The sequence below is a fragment of the Arvicola amphibius genome, chromosome 1 (assembly GCF_903992535.2).
Source record: "Arvicola amphibius chromosome 1, mArvAmp1.2, whole genome shotgun sequence".
Lineage (NCBI taxonomy): Eukaryota > Metazoa > Chordata > Mammalia > Rodentia > Cricetidae > Arvicola > Arvicola amphibius.
Genome location: NC_052047.1, coordinates 181,118,721 through 181,133,708, shown reverse-complemented (window position 1 = coordinate 181,133,708; position 14,988 = coordinate 181,118,721). Strand labels below are relative to the sequence as shown.

At 44.1% G+C, this 14,988-nt stretch overlaps 1 long non-coding RNA gene across 1 annotated transcript in view; it reads left to right on the top strand.

Annotated features, from left to right (window-relative positions):
* LOC119805818 overlaps positions 1-13,179 on the top strand; it is a 32,269-nt gene extending 19,090 nt beyond the window's left edge. Inside the window, exons 2-4 of the long non-coding RNA XR_005284003.1 lie at positions 438-530; positions 1,229-1,362; positions 12,183-13,179. This is a non-coding gene — a long non-coding RNA (uncharacterized LOC119805818). The remainder of the gene's footprint in view (positions 1-437; positions 531-1,228; positions 1,363-12,182) is intronic.
* The last annotated feature ends 1,809 nt before the right edge of the window (positions 13,180-14,988 follow it).

Genomic DNA, 14,988 nt, shown 5'->3' with positions numbered 1-14,988 from the left:
TATAAAATAAAGTTCCTGGTGGAGTCAATGAGATGGCTCAGTGGGTAAGGTCACTTGCCACCAAGTTTGGTGACCCGAGTTTGGCCTCTGGATTTACTGGATCTCCGGAAGGAGAGCACTGACTCCTACAAGTTGTCCTCCAACCTCTATATGTGCTCAGTGCCCCTCACTCCCGCAGATAAATACATGCTTTATTAAGATAAAAAGAAGATGAAGCACCTAGCATGGTGCCTGCCTGGGAATAAACTTTAATCCTGAAATAGTTAAGGGATGATAGTACTGGGCATTCTGGGAAACTTGCAGCTTCTTGGCAAATCCCAAGTGCTGGGGTCAGAACTTGTATCTGCAAGCAGTTGATGGAGCTGTAGAGCCCTAGGTAGAGCTCCAAAGCCCTGCTCATCCTTTCTCTTCCCATCCCTTTGCCTGACCTCCTCTAGTGTTCAGCTAAGAAGAACCAAACTCCAGAGGAATCATACTGCATTCACCAAACAAACCCAGATGAAACCCTGCCAGTGAGTGTGTGCAGAGGGGTGAGTAGAACTGTAAAGATCTGTCACTTGAATTGTTTAATAAAACGCTGATTGGCGTAGTTAGGCAAGAAGTACAGGTGGGGCAACCAGACTAAGAATGATGGGAAGGAGAAGAGCAGAGTCAAGAGTCACCAGCCAGACACAGAAATAGTAAGAGATGAATGTGCCATGCTAATAAAGGCATTACACTAGCAGAGTGTAAATAAGGAATATGGGTTAACTTAAAATGTAAGAGCTAGTTAGTAATAAGTCTGAGCTCTTGGCTGAACATTTATAATTCATATTCAGCCTCTGAGTGGATTATTTTGGACTGGGTGGTAGGGACAGGAAACTTCAGTTTATAGAGAGATGTATTTTCCACTGTCCATTCTGTCTGGTCATCCAGTCCTCCAAGGCCCTCCAATGTTCCACCAAGTTAGGTTTAGGATCAATGTCTCCTTGAGAGCAGAGATGAAAATTTCTGGGGCTGGAGAGATGGCTCAGTGGTTAAGAGCATTGCCTGCTCTTCCAAAGGTCCTGAGTTCAATTCCCGGCAACCACATGGTGGCTCACAACCATCTGTAATGAGGTCTGGTGCCTTCTGGCCTGCAGACATATACACAGACAGAGTATTGTATACATAAAATAAATAAATAAAAAAAAAAGAAAATTTCTCTTGAACAAAGATTTGAAGGTGTTCTTCATCTATCTAAAAGCAGAGCTGCCAGCCGTGACCATCAAATTCTCATCAAGTCTTGGGTTTCCACGGTAGCCAGAAAGATAGAGAGAAGGATTCTGAGAGAGGCTGAGGTTCTGTAACTCTGCAATCTGCCGAGACATCTGTGACTAACAGGTGAGAAGAAAAGAGAGAGTAGCCTTTCTTCTCAATATGCAGACATGGGCATCTATCTCATCCCTGATGAACAACTGTTGGAATGATAGAAGAAAATCTCCACTTCAGAGAAAATAGAAGGTGAATAGAGAATTGAGCAATCAGGAAATTATTTACGAAGCTCCTTTCTCAAGCACCCTTCCTGGAGAAGCCTTGTCCATCAAAGTGTTAAAATAGAACCTTTAAGTTAAAGCTTATTCTCACTGGGGATGGAGAGATGACTCAAATGGTTAAGAGCACTGCCAGCTCTTCCAGAGGATCTGGGTTCAATTCCTAGCACCCATGTGGTAGCTCACAACCATCTCTAATGTCAGTTCCAGGGGATCCAACAACCTCTTCTGGTCTCCGAGGGTACCAGGCATGCATATGATATCAAACATATGCACAGACAAAACACCCGTGTGAAGAAAAAAAAAACTTTATTAAAAAAAATCATATTCTCTGTCTTTTACCACTGCTGTGATGAAATACCAAACCAACTGCAACTTGGGAAGGAAAGGGTTTCTTTCCCTCACAGTTCCAGATAATAGTTCATCATCAAAGGCAGTGAGGGCAGGAACTCACATGAGGCAGAAAACTGGAGGCAGGAGCTGATGTAGGGGCCAAGGAGGGATGCTGCTTACAGGCGTTCTCATCATGGCTTGCTCAGCTTGCTTTCTTATGGAACTCAGGGTCACCAAACCAGGGATGGCACGACCCAGTGAACTGTGCCACCCCCCATAAACCATTAATTAATGGTGTTGGCTCATGTCTTTAATCCTAGCACTTGGGAGGCAGGGGCAGGCAAATCTCTAAATTTGAGAACAGCCTGGTTTATAGAATGAGTTTCAACCCTGTCTATGAAAACAAAACAAAAAAAAAAAAAGAAAGAAAAGAAAAAGAAGGAAGGAAGGAAGGAAGGAAGGAAGGAAAAAGAAAGTGTCTTGCAGGCCTTCATACAACTCAATTTTATAGAGGCATTTTCCTCAGTTGAGGTTCCTTCCTCTCAGCTATAGCTTGTTTCAAGTTGACGTAAAACTAGCCAGCACAATTGATCCCTTGTCAACTTGACACACAAACACAACACTATTAAGCCATAACCTTTCCTTTCTTGTTCTTCCCCAAGATTACACATTAATATCAAGTTTACAATATAAACATTCCAAATTTTAAAAAGTCCCACAGTCTTTAAAAAGTCGAACACTTAAAAAAAAATCAGTCTTTTTTTAAAACAGCCATTCTCTATTAAAACCCAAAGTTTCTCAACTATGGGTTCTTACAAAATAAAAAATAAATACTTTTTACTTCAAGAGGGAAGAATCAGGGCACAGACCCAAACAAATCAAAGCAAAACCAAACTCCAGCCAGGCAGCACTCCTTGAAGCCTAGCACTCGGGGAAGCAGAGGCTGGCAGATCTCTGTGAGTTCAAGGCCAGCCTGATCTATAGAGTGAATTCCAGGACAGGCTCCAAAGCTACACAGAAAAATCCTGTCTTGAAACCTCCCCACCCCGAAAAAGAAAAACAAATTCCCAAAGTGTAAATAACTTAACATCCAATGTCTGGGATTCACTCAGTCTTCTGGGCTCCTCCAGGTTTCTTGGGTCACTTTTCTGGCTCCACCCTCTCTACAACATTACAACACACAGATTGTTTTCTAGGCTGTAGTTGGTGCCACTCCACTGCTGCTGCTATTGTTGCTGATCGTCTCGTGGTACTTGCATCTCCAAAATTCTGGGATCTTCTGCTGCAACTGGGCACTAATAGCCTCTGCGGTAGTTTGAATGTAATTGGCCTCTAAAGTTCATAGGGCATGGCACTATTAGGAGGTGTGGTCATGTTGGAGTAAGTATGGCCTTGTTGGAAAAAATGTGTCATTGTGGGGGCAGATTTCCTATGTTCAAGATACTGTCCAGTGTCTCAGTCCATTTCTTCTTGCCTTCTAATTAAGATGTAACCAGCACCTTGTCTGCCTGCATGCTGCCATGCTCCCTGCTATGATGATAATGGACTGAACCTCTGAACTGTAAGTCACCACCTCAGTTCAATGTTTTCCTTTATAAGAGTTGTGTGGTCATGTGTCTCTTCACAGCAATGGAAACCCTAACTAAGACAAACTCTCATATGCTCTCTTCCTGGTGCCAAGCCTCAACTTCTCTGCATGACCCCTTCAATCCTGGGCTTTCAGCTGCTACTGAAGCTGCACCTTCATCATTGGCCTCCTGACTTTTCACAGTGCCAAGCCTCAGCTGTTCTCCATGACCCCTGCATGCCTTCAAAATCAGTACCACTTGGGTGACTCTTACACTACCAAGTTGGGCTGCCAGCTTAAGGTATAGCTTGGGGCACCTCTGGACACAGTTTCTATATGTTAACTCTGAGGAAACACTTCCCAGATTCACCTCAGTGTGCTGGTCTCTTCTTCCTTCTTCTTCTCCTCATTTTTCAAGATAGGGTTTCTCTGTATAGCCCTGGCTATCCTGGTCTTAGCTCTATAAACCAGGCTGGCCTTGAACTTACAGAGATCTGCCTACCTCTGCCTCTTGAATGCTGGGATCAAAGGCATGTGATACCACCGCGTGGCTATGCTGACCTCTTAATCATCACTAATTTCTCAGATCCAGATAACCAGAATCAGTTGTCCCAGTAAAGCAAAGGTTTCACTTCAATTCTGCTGGTTTCAGCCCCAGCTGACCAGAATCACAGCATCTTAATTCAAAATAACAAATAGCGTCTTTGAGGTGCCCTCTGAAACTTTACAAGCCAGGCCTCCATGCACAGCTCTCAGCATCATTGTCTTCCATGCTCCTGCAGAACAGCTCCCTGAGCTCTCAACACTCAGTGCTTGCTTGTCTAGCCCAAAGTTCTAAAGTCTGTCCACAGTCCTCCCCAAAACAACATGTTGTGTCTGTCACAGCAACACCCACTATCCTGGTACCAACATGTCTTAGTTAGGCTTTCCAGAGCTACGATGAAAGACCATGGCCCAAAAGCATTGGGAGGAAAGGGTTTATTTGGCTTATACTTCCACATCATTGTTCATCAAAGGAAGTCAGGACAGGAACTCAAGTCAGGCAGGGACCTGGAGGCAGGAGACCATACTGGATACTAGCTTCCTCATTATGACTTGCTTAGCCTGCTTTCTTATAGAACCCAGGGCAACAATGAGCTGGACCCTCCCCCCATCTATTAGTAATTAAGAAAATGCCATACAAGCAGATCTTATGGAGGCATTTTCTCAATTGAGGGAGGAGGTGCCCTCCTTTCAGATGACTATAGGCTGTGTTAAGTTGACATAAAACTAACCAGGGCTAGGAGTAAACCCGAGGCCCCGCCCATGACAGTCACGTGCTTACAACGATTTTCATTTTTGTTGTTTGTTTTGAGACAGGGTCTCACTACATAGACCAGATGGTCTGGAAGTTACCGTGATCCACACACCTCTGCCTTCTGAGTGTTAGGATTTAAGGCATGCGCCGCTGTGCCAGGCCAAGTCTGTTGGCTTAGTAAACACACAGGGCAGTTTGACCAGGTACTTCCACATGGCTAAGTAAGCGTCACTTCTACTCATTTCCAGAAAGTCTTTGTCAACCCAAACTAAAGCTCTGTGTTCATTAAGCACTGACTTCCAGCTCTACCTTCTCCCAGCCTTTGGTAACTTCTATTTTACTCTCTATCTCTGAATGAACTAGTCTAATAACTTATAGAAACCAAGTCACATAGTATCTAGAAAAGCTAGCTGTGGTTGGCCAGGATCTGGGGGGGGGGGGGGGGGGGGGGGAGACACAACCAAGCACCTAACTTCTTACCCAATCTTACCGAATGCACAAATGCATGCGTCCTTCCTCAGGCACCATGCACCCTGCCTGTGGAGACAGAGCTCTCATTGTTCTGGAACACGAGGTAGTTGAGGCTGGATGGCCAGGGAGCCTAGGTAACCTGGCTGTCTTTACCTCACCAGCGCTGGGGTTATAAGCACAAACCACCATGCCTGGGTATTTTTATATGGGCTCTGGAATTCTAAGGCCAACAAGAAGGAGAGCTGGATAAGAAAATGATGACTTGAGACAATTTATTTGGGGGAAAATTTGCAGTCAGGGTCAGTTTAAGAAGGGAACCCATCTATCATCCGCTTACAGGCTGGAGAAAGCATAGGGCAGAAGGGGGGCGCGGAGAGATGAAGAAGTGTCCTTCTTGAAAGATGGACATTGGCCATCGCCAGGAGTGACCAAAGAATGGTGAGTGGTGAGGGAAAGAATGCCAGGTGATCCACAAACATCTCCTGAGGTCAGCCTTTGTCAGGGGTCTGTTGGGGACTGGGGGAGGAATCCAGGAAAACAAGTCTGGAATGCTAATTACAGTGGTTGGAGGGAGGCTGGGCGGGGGTGGGTGGTGGGGGCTGCCATAATTTAACCAAAATAGAGAAACTTTTCAAAGTGCTGAGGTCCCAACAAATGGGGAGCAAGCTGAAAGCCTCCTGCTGCCAAGCAAGCCCTTTACCAACTGACCTAGCTCCTCCCTCCCCCACACCTTGCTCTTTTTTTATTTTTTAGTTATTTTTAGACAGGGTCTCACTCTGGCTAGCTGGAACTCACTATGTAGACCAGGCTGGCCTCATACTCACAGGAATCTGTCTGCCTCTCCCTCCCCAGTGCTGGGATTAAAGTCATGCACCACCACACCTGGCTCCCTTACTACCCTTTGAAAGAAAGCAAGTGAAGAGCTTCCTGCCAGAACGCCAGAATGAACACCTGGGGAGCTTTTACAAGTTATGAATGGAAAAAAAAGTTCTGAATGTCAGGGGTTAGGAGCAAGAAAAAAATTATATATATATAATATATATTCTTTTTCATTCATATATATATATGTATATATATGTATACATATATATATGAATGAAACATATATATATATATATATGAATGTATATATATATGAATGAAACAGTCCTTGAACTCAGACTTGTCAGAGCATGCTGATGCTCACCTCTGCTCCCAGCTCTGAGAATGTCAGGCCAGTCAGGGTTACACTAGCAAGACCCTGTCTCAGAAACAAACATCTCATATGGGGCTTGGTGAGTACTCTTACAGAGGACCCAGGGTCAGCAGTTAGGGAAGTATAGTGTTTTTCTATAGGAACCAAGTTCAGTTCCAGCACCCACACCTCTGATACCCAAAGACACTTTCATTCATCTGCACGTGCGCGCGCGCACACACACACACACACACACACACACACACACACACCGCATAACTAAACTTTTTTTTTTTTTAACTCTGAGAATTATTGTGGCAGAGGAACACCTGGTCTGTCTGTCTCTATTGGGCAAGAGTTTGGGATGGAGTCAGAGAAACTTTATCTTCCAAGATTATCAAGACTGGGCTGGAGAGGTGGCTCAGCAGTTAAGAGCACTGGTTGTTGATCTTTCAGAAGCCTCGGGCTCCATTCCCAGCACTATCATTAACTGGTTCCAGGAAAATCCATACCTTCTTCCTAGGCACCAGGCACGCATGTGCTGCATATTCATAGAAAATACATACATACATACATACATACATACATACAGGTAGGCAAAACACTCAAACACATTTTAAAAAGGCTAAGAAATATGCCATTAAGATGATTTAATTCTTGTGCAATTATAAAATATTTCACACAAACCTGAAGCATATTGCCTGCTCCACACCAGGGTTGTACCATAAAGCCTGTTGTTCTAGTGTTAGGTAAAAAGACAGAGTTATTGGCTTGGAGGCCTTTGTAGAAGAACTTGCTCAGAATCAGAGCCCAACTCACCTCCTGTTTCCTTGGTGATGCTAGAAAGGGAACGTCATAACTCCACCTCCTTAAATTTACAAAATATTGGAAACTCTGGAAATATCTGCAGTTTATTGAAGTCTATTAAGGGACTGGTCAAAGGCTAGACTCTGAGTTCATCCTTTGACCCTGGGTGGAGTCTTGAGTTCCAGCTTCCCCAAACATTAGGAACCATTGTCCCCTCCTTTAAGAGTTAATCCAAACAGATTCAACACAATGCCCATCAAAATTCCCAGCAAAATTCTTCAAAGACCTTGAAAGAACAGTACTCAACTTCATTTGGAAAAGCAAAAAACGCAGGATAGCCAAAACAATCCTGTACAATAAAAGAACTTCTGATACAAATCAAAACAACTCTGAGATTCCATCTTACACCTGTAAGAATGGCCAAGATCAAATAACAACTTATGCTAGAGAGGTTGTGGGGAAAAGGGAACACTTCTGCATTGCTGGTGGGAATCCAAGCTGCTACAACCCCTTTGGATGTCAGTGTGGCGATTTCTCAGAAAATTAGAAAACAACCTTCCTCAAGACCCAGCAATACCACTTTTGGGTATATATCCAAAGGATGCTCAATCATGCCACAAGGACATGTGCTCAATTATGTTCATAGCAGCTTTGTTTGTCATAGCTAGAACCTGGAGACAACCTAAATGCCCCTCAACCAAAGAATGGATAAGAAAAATGCGGTACTTTTATATAATGGAGTACTACACAGCAGAAAAAAATAATGACATCTTGAATTTTGCAGGAAAATGGATGGAGCTAGAAAACATTATTTTGAGTGAGGTAACCCAGACACAGAAAGACAATTATCACATGTATTCACTCATAGGTGGTTTTTAAATATAAATCAAAGAAAGCCAGCCTACAAAACACAATCCCAGAGAATTTAGACAACAATGCAGACACTAAGAGAGACTTACATAGATCTAATCTACATAGGAAGTAGAAAGTATAAAAAGACAAAATCTGAGTAAATTGGGAGCATGGGGACCTTGGGGGAGGATTTAAGGGGGAAGGGGAGAGGCAGGGAGGGGAGAGAAAAAAATGTAGAGCTCAATAAATATCAATTTAAAAAAAAAAAGAGTTGCTGGGCGGTGGTGGCACACACGCCTTTAATCCCAGCACTCGGGAGGCAGAGGCAGGAGGATCTCTGTGAGTTCGAGGCCAGCCTGGTCTATAAGAGTAGTTCCAGGACAGGCTCCAAAAGCTACAGAGAAACCCTGTCTCGAAAAACAAAAACAACAAAAACAAAAAAGTTTTTTGTGCTATTCTGTGAAAACTCTGCCTTGGAGACCATTTGTTGCAGTAGAGGACCTGGGTTGAGTTCCCAGCACCCACGTGGGTGTAATTGACATCTACCTGCATACATCAGCCATGCATGTGGTGCACAGACATGTATGTGGGCGAAACACTGGTCACTGGTATACATGCTAAAATAATCAAATCTAAGTAAAAAATACACCTCTGACTTTTATGCTCTATTCTGTTCTTGCCTGAATTTATTCAATGGAGATCTCAGGGACCAGGGAGCTAGAGCAAGACCAGAGGAACAGACATAAAGGGAAGACAGAGGGGCTAGAGATGGCTCACTGGTTAAGAACACTTGTTTTTCTTGCCAACGCTCCAATCGGGCAGTTCACAATTTTCTGTAGCTCCAGCTAATGCCCTCTTCTGACCTCCTTGGGCCCTGGAGCACGTGTAGCATTGCCTCATACAGATACACAACGCATACACATAAATAAAAGTAATAAAAGGAAGTCTTTAAAATTATAACCAGAGAGGTTTTCTTAGTTTTAATTAAATATTTTAGAGACAGAATCTCACTATGTAGCCCTGGCTGACATGGAATTTGCTGTGTAACCCAGCTGGCCTGGAACTCTGAGATCTGCATCTGCATGAGTGCTGGGATTAAAGATGTGTGCCATCATAGCTAGCTCTCAATTTGTGTGTGTGTGTGTGTGTGTGTGTGTGTGTGTGTGTGTGAGAGAGAGAGAGAGAGACATGGATGTGTATGGGCAAATGTATACCACTGTACCATGTTTCAAGGTCAGAGGACAACTGGCTTTTATTTGTTTCTTGAAGCAAAACAGGGTTTCACTGTGTAGTACAGGCTAGTCAGAACTCACTATATTGACCAGGGTGGCCTTGAACTCACAGGGAATGTTGAGAGTAAAGGCGTGCAACACCATATCTGGCAGAGGACAATTTTTGGAAGTCTGTGCTCTTTCACTGGGAATCTAGAAATGGAACTCAGGTCATCAGGTTTGTACCACAGGCACCTTTACCTGCTGAGCTATCTTGCCAGCCCACAAGGAGAGCTTTGAAGTCAAAAGCCCCAACAGGCTAGACTCCGGCACTACCCCAGTTAAAGAGATAAGCAATGATAAAAAGCAGAGAGAAATTTCTTCAATGTGGCCACAATGTAAAGAGAAACGAGCTAGTCAAAAATTTTTTTTTTTTATGAAAACTTACTTTGTCTGGTTGCTGTCTCCTTGGTCCTTGTCCCATCTGTGATCCAGTAAAGTCCAAAAATAAAGTCCTAATTGCTTAGGGGACAAGTTATCAGGAAATAAGTACTTCTGCTTCTGGGTGTGGTCCTGCCTTATCTGCGACAGTCTTCCGGCCCAGTGTTCTCAGAATCCAAGGTGATTCCAAGGAAAGGTCAATCACCAGGTCTGCTTTCTGTGCCTTCAGACCACGTAAAGAAAAGGATCTGGAAGGGAGGCAAAATATCAGGCTCCACCCCAATTTTACCACCAGCAGGGCCCAAGTAGGAGTCGGTACGGTTTAGCAAAAGATGTTTCTAAAATGCTCGTTTCAAAAGGACTAGAAATCTTAGGAAAAACAGACAATAAGGATGGAAGAAATTACTCTTTAATTTACTGTTGAAAACCAGGGTGTGGTGACTCATTGTTACTCCTAGCACTTGGGAGGCAGAGGCAGGCAGATCTACATAGTGAGACCCTATCTCAGAGAACACTGTTGAGATGGGGCTGTGCCCTGCTCTAAATTACTGCAGATTGTTGAAACAGTGATGTTTCAGGCTGTTCCTTGCCCAAGAATTAACCATTGCCACACTTTGTAAAGCTCCTCCATTTAGGCTAAGCAGTGACAGTTCCTGAATGACAGTGGCTTGTCTTAACAGTTCTTGCCCTCCCCAGTAAGGCTGAGATGTTTCTTGGTCACCTGACATTCATTAATCTATTACACACTGTATTTCCTGAGCTAGCCTCTCAGTGACTGACCAAGGGCTAATCTAATAAAAGGTCATTTTTTCAGTTCCTCCATTCCTTTCCCTTCCCCATAACTACGCCAGCCAAAAATAGGTAGTGGATTCTTACTCTTTTTATTTTGGTCTTTTGAGACAGGGTTTCTCTGTAGCTTTGGAACTAGCTCTTGTAGACCAGGCTGGCCTCGAACTCACAGAGATTGGCCCGCCTCTGCCTCCCGAGTGCTGGGATTAAAAGTGTGTGCCACCAATAAGTTTTTATTTTATGTACACCTATAAGCCAGAAGAGGGCATCAGATCTCATTACAGATGCCTGTGAACCACCACGTGGTTGCTGGGAACTGAACTCAGGACCTCTGGAACAACAACCAATGCTCTTAACCCCTGAGCCATCTCTCCAGATTCTTATACTAGAGCTCTCCCCACCCCATGCCCTCCACACATGCAAATGCCTGTGCTGTTATTGAGATTTGTCCCTTGGTCTGTCTGTCCTCCTGGTCACCTTACATGGGAGACACTTGGTTTTACAAGCGTCGTGACCAAGAGCACCACGGCCTGTCTAGCAAGGGCTGTAAGCACAGCTGGCTGACCTGCTTCTGAAAGCGTGAAGGTGACGGCATACACATTTATTAAAGTAAATGTAACCATATGAGTATATGGGCATATTGAAATCTTATCAGGATGTCCAGGCTTCAGCAGACCCAGGGAAGGGTACAACGCTCTCACCTGGACTCCGAGAAGAGGACTCCATGAATAAATGAAATAGGAGGAAGAGGACGTGATTAGTGCTCAAGTATGCAGATGAGTTTTTTTTTTTGTTTTTTTTTTTTTTTTTGTTTTGTTTTTTTGGTTTTTCGAGACAGCGTTTCTCTGTGGCTTTGGAGCTTGTCCTGGAACTAGCTCTTGTAGACCAGGCTGGCCTCGAACTCACAGAGATCCGTCTGCCTCTGCCTCCCGAGTGCTGGGATTAAAGGTGTGCGCCACCACCGCCCGGCTGATAAGTTTTACTATAGCTGCAAGGGAGAAAGCAGGCAGAGGGAAGAGTCCACACTGAACGTGGCCGGCCGACTAAACTGGACCGTGAGAGGAGGTGGGGGAGGGAGAAAAGAGAGGTGGTTGCCTTATATAGGGATCAGGCTGGGGGAAGGAAAGCAGAAACCGGCCCTGGGGAAGGAGAGATTTAGGGTAGGGGACACAGTGAGAGATGATGCTGGAGGAGCAGACCGGCATCTGCTTTTTTTTTTCTTTTTCTTCCCCCCCCCCCCCCCCCCCCCCCCGAGACAAGGTTTCTCCTTTGGAGCCTATCCTCTTGTAGACCAGGCTACAACTCACAGAGATCCACCTGCCTCTTGCCTCCCTGGTGCTGGGATTAAAGGCGTGAGCCACCACCGCCCAGCTCGCTTTTATATGTTAATATGCACCTCAGTTAGTCTTTTGTCTTCCCAGGTTTGAAACCCTAAAACTAACACTGCTTTGGCGGTGTCCCACCAACCTGTCACCTGATTCCCGGGCACGTGTGTTGAGGGACCAATTGTCAAAGATCTCCTGACTGTCCCAAGGGGCCTCAGCTTGGTCCAGTCTCCTCTGCTGAGGCCCTGCTCACATTGCTGTTCTTCCATCTGCCCATTTGACCATCTGGACCAAATCCTGGTTTCTGATCCTGTGGCCTCCATAGCCCCACACCTCACTCCTGCAGCTGGAATAAACCTTGAGGCTCAGCTCAAACCAGTGACCTCCTTGGCTTGATTTTGCAGAGACACCTTCCAGAGACCTACAACAAGATTGATGGGCAGACCCTTCTCCTCCTGGCCCAACATGTACTCCAGAGACCCACTCTGCGTGGCTATCAGCTACTTCCATCTCTCATGGCTCTTCGTAACTTCTCAAATTCTGCTGCAGCCTCTTTAACACTTCATAGGCATTCTATAACCTATCTATAACCCAGTCTAAGAGTGGAGTTACCAGTATAGATATATTTACTTGTGTTTTGCAATGTATGAGTAGAAAGTTAATATTAATTAAGACTGGGATAAAAGGACCCAAGTTTGTCTTATGCAGTTCATGTTAGGACGGCCGTGAACAGGCCTTATGAAGGCCTATTATGGAAAGTATTTCTCTGACGTGGATGGAGACCTAACATTTCAAGCTAACCAAAACGTCCGGGTTTATAAGGTTGTTTCCCCTTAAGCCATATAAAGAAATAGGAGGCATAATTATCCCTTTGCTGAGATAATACACTCTTCTTCCCAGAATCCTTTCAGTGCATTACTTACAAGCCGTAAACACAGAGTTTTCTAAAATCTTCCTGCTTTTCTGAATTACTCAGAAAATTGTAACTTTCCCTTTTTTTCCCTTCTAAACCTGCTCTCTCTAGTAATTTGAGCTTCACACTCTACAGCAGCGGTTCTCAACCTTCCTAATGCTGAGACCCTTTAATACAGTTCTTGTGGCGACCCCCAGCCATGAAATTATTTTCATTGCCACGTCATAACTGTAGTTTTACTTTTGTTATGAACTGTAATGTAAATATCTGTGTTTTCTGATGGTGTTAGGCGACACCTGGGAAAAGATCCTTTGATTCCCCCCCAACCCCAATGCCCCTCCCAGGTGAGAACTCATGCTCAAAAGCTTCCCTCCCTGCCATGTGGCTGCTGGTCCACTTTGTGACTGAGTTCCAAGACTAACTTGAATGGTATGGCTTTTGGCTTTCTCCTTCTTTCTTCTGGGCATCTGCCAGGACTCACGGCTAGCCGCTCTGGGGGTTATCTTTTAAACGCTAATAAAACTGCACCCTAGCTTCTGTTTGAGTGCATTTTTTTCATTTTTTTTTAATTTTTTTTTTGGTTTTTCGAGACAGGGTTTCTCTGTGGCTTTGGAGCCTGTCCTGGAACTAGCTCTTGTAGACCAGGCTGGTCTCGAACTCACAGAGATCCGCCTGCCTCTGCCTCCCGAGTGCTGGGATTAAAGGCGTGCGCCACCACCACCCGGCTCCATTTTTTTCACTTTAATTAGCAAAACTAAGAACCCCAAGAGGGAACCCAGATTTCCCATAGACAGCCATCAAAGGAATCAGGAAAACTTGGTAAATTTCTGCTGGATGAAACTGGTATAGCTTGTTAGGTAAATTTCTGCCGGATGAAGCAGGTGTAGCTTGTGTTTTTACCATTAATCAGTGAACTCTGACGTTGTGAGAAGCCAGATATGCTGGTCTGTGCTTCTGACAGTGTGCTCACGACTATCATTCACCGTGGTAAAGAACACCTTTATTTAGGACATATTTGCTCTCTTATTTTCCTTTCCTGAGACAATGCTATATATTAATTATATTGTGATCATTTTAATCATCAAAAATTTGTGAAAGATTATGATAGTGGGACAAAAGAAAAAAATTACGTACTAAGAAGCCTGAGCACATCTCTACTGACAATTCACATGTCTTTGGTTTATAGATATGCAAGTGTTTCTGATGAGTAGTGGGACAAATGAACCCCAGATTCCCGAGTGGATAAAATCAGTTTTATATCTATTTAAAAATTCCTTTAAGTATCCCATTTGATGAGAATCTTTGAATTCTCTTTTGAATTGGTTATCACACTTGGTTTTCTCATCCACTGATGGATTAGATTAAATTTTGATAGGTATCCATTCAGTTTATATTTGGGAGCATCAAGATGGTACCTTAAAAAAACCCACACTTGCTGGGTGGTGGTGCACACCTTTAATCCCAGCACTTGGGAAGCAGAGGCAGGTAGATTTCTGTGAGTTTGAGGCCAGCCTGGTCTTATGAAGTGAGTTCCAGGACAGCCCGAGCTATTACACAGAGGAAACCCTGTCTCGAAAAACCTAAAAAAAAAAAAAAAAAAAAAAACAAACAAACAAACAAAAAAACAAACAAACAAAAAAACCAGAAAAACCCCGCACTCATGTATACGTACCTACATTCAGGTGCGTACATGTGCCCTCCCCCCCCAACACACTTAAAAGTTAATAGAAGAATAAATTTTCCTTTTGGTTTTTTGAGACAGGGTTTCTCTGGGTAGTGATGGTTGTCCTCGAAAACCTATAGATCAGGCTGGCCTCAAATTCAGAGATCCACTTACCTCTGCCTCCCCAGTACTGGGATTAAAGGTGTGAGCTACCACTACCTGGCTAGAACAGATCTTTTAAAAATTCACTATTGAACAGTTTCTTTCTGGGACCTTCAAAATTGGGAAACTCTTGGTTATATGAAGAAGTCTTTAACCTCGTGGACTCTTTCCTTTCATATGATATAAGATACTGTTGAGCCTGTAAGAGACAAGTGTTTAATGTCCACTAAAAATAGCCAGGCAGTGGTGGCGCATGCCTTTAATCCAAGCAGTAGATCTCTGTGAGTTGGAGGCCAGCCTGGTCTACAGAGCAAGTTCCGGGACTGGCTCCATAGCTACAGAGGAACCCTGTCTCAAAAAACAAAAACAAGCAAACAAAAAATGTCCACCAAAGATGTCCTCGGTTTAGCAGCTGTTCCTGGAAGACTAGGGGCCATGGCTGCTGCTGGCCACAGTCTGTGGCTGGGCTGGT